This window comes from Macrotis lagotis, chromosome 6 (assembly GCF_037893015.1).
Source record: "Macrotis lagotis isolate mMagLag1 chromosome 6, bilby.v1.9.chrom.fasta, whole genome shotgun sequence".
In the NCBI taxonomy this organism is placed as follows: Eukaryota; Metazoa; Chordata; class Mammalia; order Peramelemorphia; family Peramelidae; genus Macrotis; species Macrotis lagotis.
In genome coordinates this window covers 223,055,576-223,069,267 of record NC_133663.1, presented here as the reverse complement: position 1 = coordinate 223,069,267, position 13,692 = coordinate 223,055,576, and the positions used below count along the sequence as shown (strand labels likewise).

Below are 13,692 nucleotides of genomic sequence, written 5' to 3'. Positions count from 1 at the left end.
TTTACACCATATTTTATCTTCGAATTCAGCTTTCTCCTGTGCTTCAACTATAAAAGCTCCCTCTACCTGCTCTATTAACTGAGAAGGTTCATATGAGTATTATCAGTGTCATTTTTCTATTCAGGAATGCATGCAGTTCATCCTTATTAAGTCCCTCCTATTTCCCCCCTCTCCTCCAATCTCCATGCTTCACCTGAGTCCTGTATCTGAAGATCAAACCTTCTGTTCAGCTCTGGCCATTCCAAAAGGAACCTTTGAAATTCCCCTGGTTCATTGAAAGTCCATCTTTTTCCCTGGAAGAGGACATTCAGCCTTGCTGGGTAGTTCATTCTTGGCTGCATTCTAAGCAAAAGAGCTTGGTATATTGTATTCCAAGCCCTATGAGCTTCCAATGTAGTTGCTGCTAAGTCCTGCGTGATCCTTACTGCAGCTCCACGGTATTTGAATTGTGTCCTTCTGGATGCTTGTAATATTTTCTCTTTGATTTGGGAGTACTGGAACTTGGCTATAATATTCCTAGGGGTTGGTTTTTTGGGATCTCTTTCTCTGGGGGATCAGTGGATTCTCTCCATTTCTATTTTGCCCTCTGCTTCTAGAATATCAGGGCAATTTTCCTGTAATAATTCTTTGAAAATGATGTCAGGCTCTTTTCCTGATCATGACTTTCAGGTATTCCAGTAATTTTAAAATTATCTTTCCTAAGTCTGTTTTCCATATCAGTTGTTTTTTCAATGAGATATTTCACATTTTCTTCTAATTTTTCATTTTTTTGGTTTTGAAGTATTGATTCCTGATTTCTGTTAAATTCATCTATCTCCCTGAATTCTATTCTTTGTCTGAAGGATTTGTTCTCCTCAGAGAGTTTTCTTATCTCTTTTTCCATCTGGCCAATTTTGCTTTTTAAAGCATTCTTCTCCTCAATAATTTTTTGAACTGTTTTATCCATTTGCCCTAAGCTGGTTTTTAGCATGCTGTTTTCTTCAGCATATTTTTGGATTTCCTTGACTAAGCTGCTTGACTTCATTTTCATGTTTTTCCTGCATCTCTCTCCTTTCTTTTCCCAGTTTTTCTTCCAACTCCCTCATTTGATTTTCAAAGTCTTTTTTGAGCTCTGTCATAGCCTGAACCCAATTTCTGTTTTTCTTGGAGTCTTTAGATGCAGGAGCTTGTGCTTCCTCATCTTCAGACTGAGTATTTTGATCCTTCTTGGGCTCATTTGCAAAATATTTCTCAATAGTCTTCTTTTTGTTTCTCTGCTTGCTCATTTTCCCAGCCTGGGCCTGGTTTGGGGTGTTTCTTGAGCTTTTGGGACACTCCCACAAGGGTCTCAGTGTGTGAGGCTCTGTCCTCCCTCCTGGTCTGTGAATGACCATAAGCACCTCCCTCTGCCATGGGGCTGAGGTGGAAGGGGCCCTGCTGTTCTATGGGGGAGCCTAGACTGGGATCAGGATCTGAATGTGGTCAGAGCCCCAGAGTCCTGTTCCAGGGGCAGAGGACAGAGCTCTGCAGTCTCTCTTCACTCCCCTCCCTCAGCTCAATGTGATCATGCCCTGGGGGCTCCTGCTTACTGGCTCCGCCTGCTTCTGTTTCCTGGATCAGGGCTGGGGAAAGACAATGCTGCTTGCTGTGTGCCCTGGGGGCTGGGCTGGGCTCCAGGTGCTGGCTCTGGCAGAGGTCCCCTGCTGTTCCCCTACTTTGTACCCAGTGCTCCTCGGGGTGCAGCTCAGGAGACTCCCCCCCTGCTGTGAGCTGAGACTCCCGGTGCCCTGGGGCTGCCTCTGGGAGGCTGAAATTCTTTCACTCTGGCAGGCCACCCCTCTGGCAGGCTGCCCCTCTGACCCCAGGGAGCAGAGCCTTTCTGCTCTTTTCTAGGTTACCTTGAGTAGGAGAAGTGCCTCACTGGATCCCTTTGTGGGTTCTGTCTCTGGAAAGTTTAGTTAGAGTCCTTAGCTGATGAGTTTTATCAGAGAGCTCCTAAGACTTGATTCCTTCTTGTTGCCATCTTATAGTTCACTTTTAAAACAAACTTCCATTAGTATTTTACTACATGAGCAAACTCACAAGCTTGAGTCAATGTGATCATTCTCCTTGGGAGTTTGCTCCACACACATACATTCAACAGTCGTCTTTGTTCTAACAGTACTCAGCATCTGGCTTAAAATAAAACAATTTTAACTTTTGCTTTCATTACAACAATGACTCAAACATCCTTAACCAAAATAATTTTTTTCAAATATTCCCATATTTTCCTTTTCCTGGTATACTTATCTAACACATTCGTTTCCTTAAACTAGAACTTGAAACTGTAATCATCCTAAGAATTTCCCATTCTTCTTACTTAAATATCCACCTTTAATACAAAAACTAAGGAAACTTAATTCCTAATTTAGCATGTAGCTGATATCAGGTGTCAGAGCCAGATACCTAACCCATCTCTGGCTATTAGATCTAATTTACCAAAAACTTTCCAGGACATTAAAGGAAATTTCCTTTATGAGTATTGAATGCCAGTGTACAGGCAGAGGCCACATGGGTAAATCAAATGTCTTAGACCAGATTTATTCTTCCAGGTGAGATATTATCCAAATGTCATTTTGGGGAAATGAAGTCAAAGGAGTATAACCTCAGCCATACTGAGAAGGCACCCCTTCAGCTGCCCATCCCTGTCACCTGACATCCTTGGCCCATTGGCTTCCTTGGCTCCAAGAACATGACATTTACCCAGTAGCATTTCTTTTTGTTGACCATCCTGGTATCTGACATAAGAGAAAATTAAAAGTCCTGTGATCTAAAATGGTTGTTTTACCTAGTTAAAACTTTCAGTGAATACAATTCACTAAATTCCAATTATAGTCTTAATGGAATCCCAATTAATGAAACCCCTACCTCAATTATTCTTCCTGGGTCTTTGCCTGAAACCTGGTATTCTAACTATGACTGGCCCTACAGGCCTGTCTCCTACCTCTTACTAGAGACATCCCTTTGTCTGGAATCATATCTACTCCATCTCTGGATAAAGATGATATCAAATTCCCCTTGGCTAGAGAAACCTCTTTCTAGCCTGTTGTATCTTACAACAAATAAATGCCTCCTTTGTCCAGGAGACTGCACAGAGAAATCTCAAATGATCTTTTCTTTATCTTTCCTATATTATATAGTGCTTTTACTTCAAAGCAAACAACCACCGCTTTGGAATATACATATATAGATCCAAAATATTCCCAATTCTCATATATAGCTAGAAACTTCTATGCATAAACTTGTTTACCTACTAGCCATCCTCACCATATAAATGGTTATTTTTCTCGAGGCAATTGGGTTAAGTGACCTGTCCAAAGTCACACAGCTAAGCAATAACTAAGAATCTGAGGCCTGACCTGACCCAGATATCCTGACTCTGGGGCCAGTGCTCTATCCACTGAACCACCTAGCTGCCCCCAACATATAATTTACTTTTCAGAATTCTTTAAAACTATTAAAATATCTTAGGTAGCTTTAAATTTCCAACATGCATTATTAATTTCATTATAACAGAACAGCAATAAGAGTAACAGAGTAACACACAAATACCTCCATTATTACATTATTCATGAACCCATAGATCTATCCCAGAAAGGGTCAAACTTTTTCATATTTTCCTTATTGCCCTTCAAAGCAATCACCTTAATCCCAGGCTTTAACAATACAGTATTTAAATAACATATTCACTATAGGTAGCTAAATACTGCAAATATAATCTCCTTGCAGTTACAAAAAAATTACATAACTGATAAAAACATCTTATTCATCAATAAGTTACTTTAAAATAGAGTCCACAATTGCAATTTGTTCAGAGCCCCCATCAGCTGCTTGCAGTTACCAAGAGAGAAGTCCATATTCTTGACTTCTTTAAAATTAAACATGCATTGTAAATATACAATAAACATTAAAATTCTTAAACATCTCATTTCCCTTAGAACAAGAGCAAAATGAATAATATCATGTTCTGTACACTTTTGTCTCTTTACCCAACTTCTCAGAATCCAATCTCATACATGCTACATTTAAAACCCCAATGTAATTACAATTCAACTAACTTTCCAACAGTTAAGTTTGATAAAAACTTTATAGTACCTTATACAGAGAATCCAGCACTCACCTTCCCAAAGCTCTATCCAAAATAAAAGTACAATTGTTAGCATTATTAAACTTAACATTAAAACCAATTAGAGCTTGTCCCAAAAGACATTAGTAAACATCCCTGATAACCTAGGTATTTCTCAGTAACGCAATACCACTTTTCTTTAACCCAAAGGTGTTACAATAAAGTTTAAAATCTCAAAACCACATCACTCCTTGCAAAAGTTACAATAGTGTTAAAATCGTTTAATCCCAAACTAATTTAAAAATCAAGGTTATTTAATTCCTCCCATTCTGTACAAATTTTGTCAGAATGTTACAACACTAGTATCCCTCTTTTAAAAACCCTTAGAGTGCTTTCCAAAACTCTAGTACTGAAACTTTAAAAACAATGTGAGTCATCACTCAGGCCACGTGGCCAGCAGGTATGCATTAGATGTGATTTTCTTTCAATAAACAAGTCATATTTTCTTTCCAATCACATCCCACCTGTGGAGGGATCTTTCCCTTTAAGTCTTAAGCACTTGAGCTCTCCTTTCTACCCCCCCCCCCATGGGTGGGTGGGGCACTTAGGTAGACTCAGTCTAGGATTCAAGTGTTAACAACATGGCAAATGGGATCAAGACCACCATGTGTCCAACCCACCAACCTTTCCCCCAACCCAGGGAGAAAGCATGGGATCTTTCCCAGACACTAGTAAGGATAAAAAAAAAATCTTCCCTCCTAGAACTTCTCAATCTTTCCCTTCTCTTTAGCTCTTCTAAACTCTCCCCAAACCACAGCTTTTTCTCTTTACGAATCTCCCTCCCTTCCCTTAACTCTACACACCTTGCACAGCTACCACTGGCTCAGTGATGGAGGGGCTGATTTCCACGTGGAGGCTGCTGCACACTATTTCCTTCTCCCCCACCTTCTGAAACTCCTGAGCCCAACTCCCAGATGGCCCTCTTTTAAAACTTGAGCTGGGTCCTCAGACTCTAAAAGAGACACTTACACAAGACAAAACATAGAACAAATACACACACTCCCACGGGAACATTCAAACTCACACAGCATTGGATCCAATTGGCTTCCTTATTTATTTTATTTTTTTAAAATAAATAATGTATTTATTTACCAGCTACATGCAATGATAGTTTTCAACAATCATTTTTGTTTGGCAGGGTTTTTGAGTTTTACATTTTTCTTCCTTCCTCCCTTCCCTCCCCTCTCCCCCTGTCAGAAAGTAATCTAATATAGTCTCTACATTTAGTCATGCTAAAGTTTTGACCCTTATTATTTGTGTAACTTTGATTTAATATTTATCTATTCTCATTTTGTACAAATAATGTTTTTTATACATTGATAAAATATTCTTGTTTAAGAGTAAACAAAATACCCCCTCCCCACCAAAAAATATAGACTCGCTTGAGCAGTAAAGGGGAGAGAAAAAATTAAAATTAAAATAAAAAATAATAGTAATAATTGTAGGTATGTCCAGGTGTCACAGTGATCGGAGCACCAGCCCTGGAGCAAGGAGCACCCAAACCCATATCTGGCCCCATACACCCTACAATCACCCAGCTGTGTGACATGCAAGACATGCCAACCCAACTGCCCTGCAAAAACCAAAAAAAAAAAAAAGACCCAAAATAAAATGAAATAGCAATAATAGTAAGGGTGGCTGGGTGGCAGACAGAGCACTGGCCCTTGAGCCAGGAGCACCCAAATCTGGCCTCAGACATCCAACAATCACCCTGCTATGCAGCCCCAGGCAGGCCACCCATCCCCATTTGCCCTGCACCGCTCCCAAAAATAATAATAACAAAAAATGTGCTTTAGTCTGTGTTCCAACATCACCAACTCTGTTGCAGATGTATCAAGTTCTTTATGATAAGTCCATCACAAAAGTTACTTCCACATTTTTCCACCATTGCCATTGCTGATCTCCACTACCATGTACTATATTTTCTCTCTCCTTTCACTCTGACTCTGCTGTAGGGTAGCTGAGTGGCACAGCAGACAGATCCCTGGCCCTGGGGCCAAGAGGCCCTGAACCCCCATACCACCCCTTAGGTCCAGCATCTACCTGGCCCTATGGTCCTGGACAGGCCATCCAATCTCAGCCCCTTGCAGGAAGTAAAAAAGAAAATGTGTTACATCTGGCCACTCTCCCCCCATGGTCCATCCTTTCCTCCTTCATTCACGTACCCCCCTTTCCCCTGTCCCCCCTTCTTACTCCAGATGTCTATACCCCATTGAGTATATATGCTGTTTCCTCTCCTAGCCACCTCTGATGAGAGTGAAGATTCCCTCATTCCTCCTTGCCTTCCCCACTTCCATCTCATTGCAATAAAGAAAAATGTTATTATATGAAATCTCTTGGCCTATTCCCCCTCTCCTTTTTCTTTCTCCCATTACATTTCCCTTTTTTCTATTGACTCCATTTTTATACCATATTTTATCTTCAAATTCAGCTTTCTCCAGTGCTTTCATCTATAAAAGCTTCTTCTACCTGCTCTGTTAATTGAGAAGGTTCATATGAATATTATTAATGTCCCTTTTTCTATGCAGGAATACATGCAGTTCATCCTCATTAAGTCCCTCATATTTTCCCTTTCTCCTCTAACCTCTATGCTTCACCTGAGTCCTGTATCTGAAGATCAAACCTTCTGTTCAGCTCTGGCCATTCCAACAGGAACATTTGAAATTCTCCTGGTTCACTGAAAGTCCATCTTTTTCTCTGGAAGAGGATGTTCAGTTTTGCTGGGTAGTTCATTCTTGGTTGCATTCTAAGCTCTTTTGCCTTCTGGTGTATTATATTCCAAGCCCTACGAGCTTTTAATGTAGTTTCTGCTATGTTCTGTGAGATCCTGATTGCAGCTCCACAATATCTGAATTGTGTCCTTCTGGCTGCTTGTAATATTTTCTCTTTGACTTGGGAGTTCTGGAACTTGGCTATAATATTCCTGGGGGTTGGTTTTTTTGGATCTCTTTCTCGGGGGGGGGGGGGATCGGTGGATTCTCTCCATTTCTATTTTGCCCTCTGCTTCTAGAATATCAGGGCAATTTTCCTGTAGTAATTCTTTGAAAATGATGTCAAGGCTCTTTTCCTGATCATGACTTTCAGGTATTCCAAATTTTTAAATTATCTTTCCCAAATCCATTTTCCATATCAGTTGTTTTTTCAATGAGATGTTTCACATTTTCTTCTAATTTTTCATTTTTTTGGTTTTGAAGTATTGAGTCCTGATTTCTCATAAATTCAGCAATCTCACTGAGTTCTATTCTTTGTCTGAAGGATTTGTTTTCCTCAGAGAGCTTTCTTATCTATTTTTCCATCTGGCCAATTCTGCTTTTTAAAGCATTCTTCTCCTCAATAACTTTTTGAACTGTTTTATCCATTTGACCTAAGCTAGTTTTTAGCATCCTATTTTCTTCAGCATTTTTTTGCATTTCCTTGACTAAGCTGCTGACTTCATTTTCATGTTTTTCCTGCATCTCTCTCCTTTCTTTTCCCAGTTTTTCTTCTAACTCCCTCATTTGATTTTCAAAGTCTTTTTTGAGCTTTGTCATAGCCTGAGCCCAGTTTCTCTTTTTCTTGGAGTCTTTAGATGCAGGAGCTTGTGCTTCCTCATCTTCAGACTAAGTATTTTGATCCTTCTTGGGCTCATAGGCAAAATATTTCTCAATAGTGTTCCTCTTTTTACTCTGCTTGCTCATTTTCCCAGCCTAAGCCTGGTTTTGGGGTGCTTCCTGAGCTTTTGGGACACTCCCACAAGGGTCTCAGTGAGAGAGGTTCTGTCCTCCTTCCTGGTCTGTGAATGACCATATGTGCCCCACTCTGCCATGGGGCTGAGGTGGGGGGAGCCCCTGCTGTTTTATGGGGGGGGGCCTAGACTGTGATCAGTATCTGAATGTGGTCAGAGCCCCAGCATTCTGTTCCAGGGGTAGAGGACAGAGCTCTGCAGTCTCTCTTTTCACTCCCCTCCCTTGGTTCAGTGAGCTCATCCCCTGGGCTCCTGCTTACTGGTTCTGCCTGCTTCTGTTTCCTGGATCTGGACTGCCTTGGCCATGTTGCTTTCTGTGTGTCCTGAGGGCTGGGCTTCATGAGCTCGCCCTGGCAGAGGTCCCCCACTGATCCCCCAAGTTGTGTCTGGCACTCTCAGGCGTTGTAGGTCAGGAAACTCCCCTGCTGCTGTGAGCTGCGGCTCCCAGTGCCCTGGGACTGCCTCTGGGCTCTGGCGGGCCACCCCTCTGGCGGGCCTCCCCTCCAACCCTGGGAGCAGAGCCTTTCTGCTCTTTTCCAGGTTACCTTGATTTGGAGAACTGCTTCACTGGTTCCCTCTGTGGGTTCTGTCTCTCAAAAATTTAGTTAGAGTCCTCAGTTTAGAAATTCTTTGAGAGAGAGCACCTAAGAGACTTTCCTCTCTTGTTGCCATCTCGGCTCCACCACCCCCCCTTCCTTAATTTAGAAAGCATTTCTTTTTCTTCTCTAGATTTTCCCTTTCCTCTTGGACCGCACTGTTAGCTTTCTCCTCTCTAGGAGTGGCCAGAGGATCCCACCTATTTTCTTTTGTCTTTTTCTAACTTACGGAATAATTTAGCATCCCCAGTTATCCAGCATGCTGCATATTCTACCTCCTTTTTATTTAAAGGTACCTTATGGTTCACTGTTCATCAGACCCAAACCTTGGCCACCAGATGAGCATTTGTGGCCATTCAGAATAGCAGTATCTGATGAACTTACTTTTCTCTTTACCCTGGCCAGCATCCTCACTGTCCCAACTAGCTCTTTTCCTACCCAAAGGCCTCTCCTTGGGTATTGTATTGGGGGGGGGTCTCTTTCTCCCCTCCCTGAGGTGTCTTTTCAACCCTTGGCCTCCCATCTAGGACTTTCTTTCCTGGAATTGTCTAGAATCAGCCTCAAAAGATAAAAATTTAGTTTCACTACCTTTATGGGTCGTTTCCACAATTTTCCATCACTCTCCCTGTCAATGGCAGGGTTTCAGATCCATTTCAGAGATCCACCTGAGGGAACCCCCGAAAAGAAACTAGGATCTAGCTTGAAATCAAGCTATGAGTGCTCCACCCCCCACCCCCATCTCTTCTGGGGCTTCCTTGAGGAGTTCTGAAGATCCTGACACAAGCCCCCAAATTGTTATGAATGAATGAAAAGAAAAACTTGCTAGAGTGAGAGAAAATTGTACATTTTATTCACAAAACTTGCAAGATACTCCTTACAAGGTACTGATACTTCACCTAGGGGTGAAGCACAAATTAGTCTTCAAAGTCAGGAAATTTATGGTCTTCAGAAACTCTTTCCCCTCCCTCTTGGATGTTCATAGGCTCTCAGAGTTTGAGTTATAATCTAAGAGGCCCACCCATTCCATGACATGCCCCTAATTTGATCCCTACCCCCCACATCATACAACACATGATATGCTAAAGAACCCCAATTATCACAGGGGGTGTATTACTATTCAATTACCTAATTGCACAAACTCAGTAGCATTAGGTCAAGATCTCTAGGTCACTCTTGACAGGTTGAGAATGGTTTGGGTTTTGGTATCCCTGGAATGGGATTAGGAAAACTCTTCCAGTCTTGTGATTGACTGGGCCATTCCCCCTTTGTAATGGATTCCCTAAGAGCTCCCTTCCACACCCTGTGAAAACCAACACCCTACATTTCTCACAACATAACCCCCCCCCCAATATAGAGAAACCTCAAGAATAGTGAGAAAGAAAGAAAAGGGTACTTTAATTTGTGTCTGGGATGTGTTGCCTTCTTTATTCACCAGGAGAAGTTGCTTCACTATTTTTCTCACAGTTGCTATTACTAGCTATGTTTTCTTCCACTCTATTCTTCCCCATTCTCATTTATTCTATTCTCTATCTCTCCTTTTACCCCGTCTCTGCTCAGAAGTGTGTTGTATCTGAGTACTCTCTCCCATGATCTTCCCTCTCTTCTATCACCTATTTCCCCTTCCTTCACCCCATCCCTTTCTTCTCATTTTTTCTCTAGGGTAAGATAGATTTCTATACCCTATTAAGTGTGTATGTTGTTTCCTCTCTGAGCCATTTCTGATGAGAATGAAGGTTCATTCATTCCCCCTCACCTTCCCCCATTCCACTCCATTGTAAAAGCTTTATCCTGACTCTCCATAGTAAGTTCTTAATGAATACTTTTTTCATTCATTCATGTTTCACTTCTATTGTTCTGGAACTGAAACAGACAAGGAAAAGAAAATCTGTCTCCATTTCCAAGAAAATGAGAGTAAGTGAATAAAATATGTGTATCTTGCATTTCCATTTTCCCTGTCAGCAGAATGCAGGAATAAGGGACCAGAGAAATAAACAAAAGATAGGATTAGGGACTAGCATATAAGGAGAGAGTATGGAATCTCCAATCAAATCCAATTTTGATGTATTATCATAGCATGGGTTCTGGTTTCCCCTGTTCTTGGCCAGTACAGTATCTATCAGGTTCTAACAGACTACAAAGATCCTGAATATATTATCAATGTGTTAGGCTGTGTCCTTTGTCTAAGGTTAAAGAGTCTCATTGGCAGACAGTTGACCAATCACTGATGATTTTTTGGTCACAGAAATTTGCAAAGATCATCTACTGAGGCATGGAAGAAATGCAAATTTCATGGGGGGGTTAACTAAAATGGCACAATCATGGAATCTTGAACTAATTATATGAGAGAAGAATCAATTAAGAATGAAAGGAAAGGGTCCTTTTAAGGCCAATATGCAAAGTCCATTTGTAAATTGGGAGCTTTCCAGAATACAATTAAAAACTTAATCTAGGGGTGGCTAGGTGGCATATTGGATAAAGCACGGGCCTTGGAGTCAGGAGTACCTGGGTTCAAATCGGGCCTCAGACACTTAATAATTCCGTAGCTGTGCGGCCTTGGGCAAGCCACTTAACCCCATTTGCCTTGCAAAAACCTAAAAAAAAAAAACTTAATCTGGAATTTTAAAAAACAAAGTAACATTTTTATTGAGCCAAAAATGAATAACTATTGTCCTAAGATGAGCTGAACTCTGCTCTTCAGTACAACAAATGCTAAGTACCTATTTGCACGGTATTGGGTTAGTGATGGTATGAGAGACAAAGTGTAGAGAAACCGGTCTTTTCTCTAATTCTAGTTTTATGTATATTTATTTTTCTATGTATTGCTATATTTAGCAATATATTTATGTATATTTATCTTTCTATGTATTGCTATATTATAGTAGTACAATCTAGTATTTTGAGAGTGCAGGATTTAGAGTCAAAAATTGTTGCTGTTCAGTTGTTTTTCAGTCATGTTGGACTCTTTGTGACCCCCATTTAGAGTTTTCTTGGCAAAAATACTGGAATAGTTTGCCATTTCCTTCTCCAGTACATTTTACAGATGAGGAAGCTAAGGTAAACAGGGTTAAGGGTCACCCAGTAAGTTTCTGAGGCTAGATATGAACCCAGGGAGAGGAGTCTTCCTAAGTCCAGTCACAGCACTCATCTACTGTGCTACTCCTAGAGTCACTTCAGGGAAATTCACTGAACTACTGTGATTTTCAGTTTTCTCTTCTAGAAAATGGATTTGATCACCTTTGTGGTTCTTTCTTTCTAGCTGTAAATCTATTATCCTGTGATAAAACACTCAAATTATTTTAATACAAAGCTATACAATGCTGAATGTGCTTTGTGAGGTCCAGGTTGAAAAAGGTAACTACACTATTGAGTGGAAGGAGAGAGGGCAAGACTTAGAAATGAGGGAATATTTGAGGTGACATTTGAATTGACCACTAGGTAGAGAGATAGGAGAAGGAGATGATTGGAAAGGGGAAGGTTAAGGAAAATCCCAGGTGGAATAGCATGAACAAAGCCATGGAGACCAAAAGATATGAGGTTTATAATAGCAAACAGCAAATTTTCTAATATAGTCAATCAATTAATAAATATTTATCAAGTACTACTATGTGCCTGCCACCGTTAAGCACGGGGGGGGGGGGGGGGGGGAGAGGAGAGAGGCAGGGGTATGCAAAAAGAGACAAAAAACAGTATCTGCCCTCAAGTAGCTTGTAGTCTAATAGGAGAGATAAAATACAATGCAAGCTATATATAGAATAAATAGGAAATAATTAATAGAGGGAAGGTATTCAATTAAAAGAGGTTGGGGTGGCTTACTCTCTCTCTCTCTCTCTCTCTCTCTCTCTCTCTCTCTCTCTCTGTGTGTGTGTGTGTGTGTGTGTGTGTGTGTGTGTGTATGGAAGATAGATTTGAATGGGGAAACAACTGAAGTAGGCAGACCCCAGCACTGGTTATAACAATAGCCTGGGGGAGTGAGGTGACAAAGGCCTGCAATGAGTGCAGGGGATATCAGAGGAGAGATGCTGCTTGCAAAGGTTGAAACTGATAGACTTTGGCAATAGCTTGGATATGGAGAGTGGGACAGTGAGATGATTCCAGGATACCTCTTAGGTTTCAAGCTTGAGGGAATGGAAGGATGCTGTCTATAGCAACAGAGAAGAAAGGGAGGTTTATTGAGTTCTGTTTTAGATAGAGGGAGATTAAGATGTTTACTAAGCATCCAGTTCAAAATGTCTAATAGGCTATTGGAGACGTGAGATTGTAGGCGAGACATACTTTGACATTTTGGAAAAACCACACATTGTAGAATACTACTTAAATCTAATCCAGTTACTAAATCAGATTTAAAGAATTTCGGGAGATAATATTCACTTTATTTTTAAAGATTCCTGAGCCAACTCTGTCAGAACTTTTGAGAATTGGGAAGAATTAAACCTTGGGTTATCTAAGAGTAACATAGTTCTGCCACAAGTTAAAAATTCAGGTACAGTATACTGTGGACCAATACTGTTGATTTTAAAGTCTAGAAAAGTATAATTGTTGGGTTAATATTTTTGTTTAACTAGTACATACAGAGATATTTTGGAAGAGTAAGAAGAATCATTAGATTTTGAATCAGCAGATTCCAAATGCAGCTCCATTTGTGATGTTAGACAGCTTACTTTACTCTGTGTATTTCAGTTCCCTTATCTATAAAATGAGTAGCTTAGGTGCATGTCTTTCAGTTTAAATACTAAGATGGAATAACCTAAGATTATGAGCTATCTTATTTCTCCAGTGATATTGAATCAATTTCTCACTTTCTTAAGGTTTTTCCTTTCCCTGTTATAATGTTTGATATCATAATCAAATGTAAAATTGAGCTAGTATGGTATTAAAGAATTTCAGTTCTGCATATTGCTTGTAACCTCTGAAAAGGGGAGTCTGGATAGCAGATTATTTTCTAAAATAGATGGAATTTGAGCAAACCAGATGCAAAAATCATTTGACCAAATGATTTACTTCCTCCCTCCCTCCTCCTCTTCCTCCTCCTTTTATTAGGTTTTTGCAAGGCAATGGGGTTAAGTGGCTTGCCCAAGGCCACACGCACAGCTAGGTAATTATTAAGTGTCTGGAGGTCACATTTGAACTCAGGTACTCATGACTCCGGTGCTCTCTATCCACTGAGCCACCTAGCTGCCCCCAAATGATTTATTTCCTAAATAAAAACATTCAAGAAACAAAGAAATGAC

At 40.5% G+C, this 13,692-nt stretch overlaps 1 protein-coding gene across 1 annotated transcript in view; it reads left to right on the top strand.

Moving 5' to 3' along the window:
• Positions 1 to 13,692, top strand: part of NHS (NHS actin remodeling regulator) — a 454,054-nt gene that overhangs the window by 418,768 nt on the left and 21,594 nt on the right. The window lies entirely within an intron of this gene.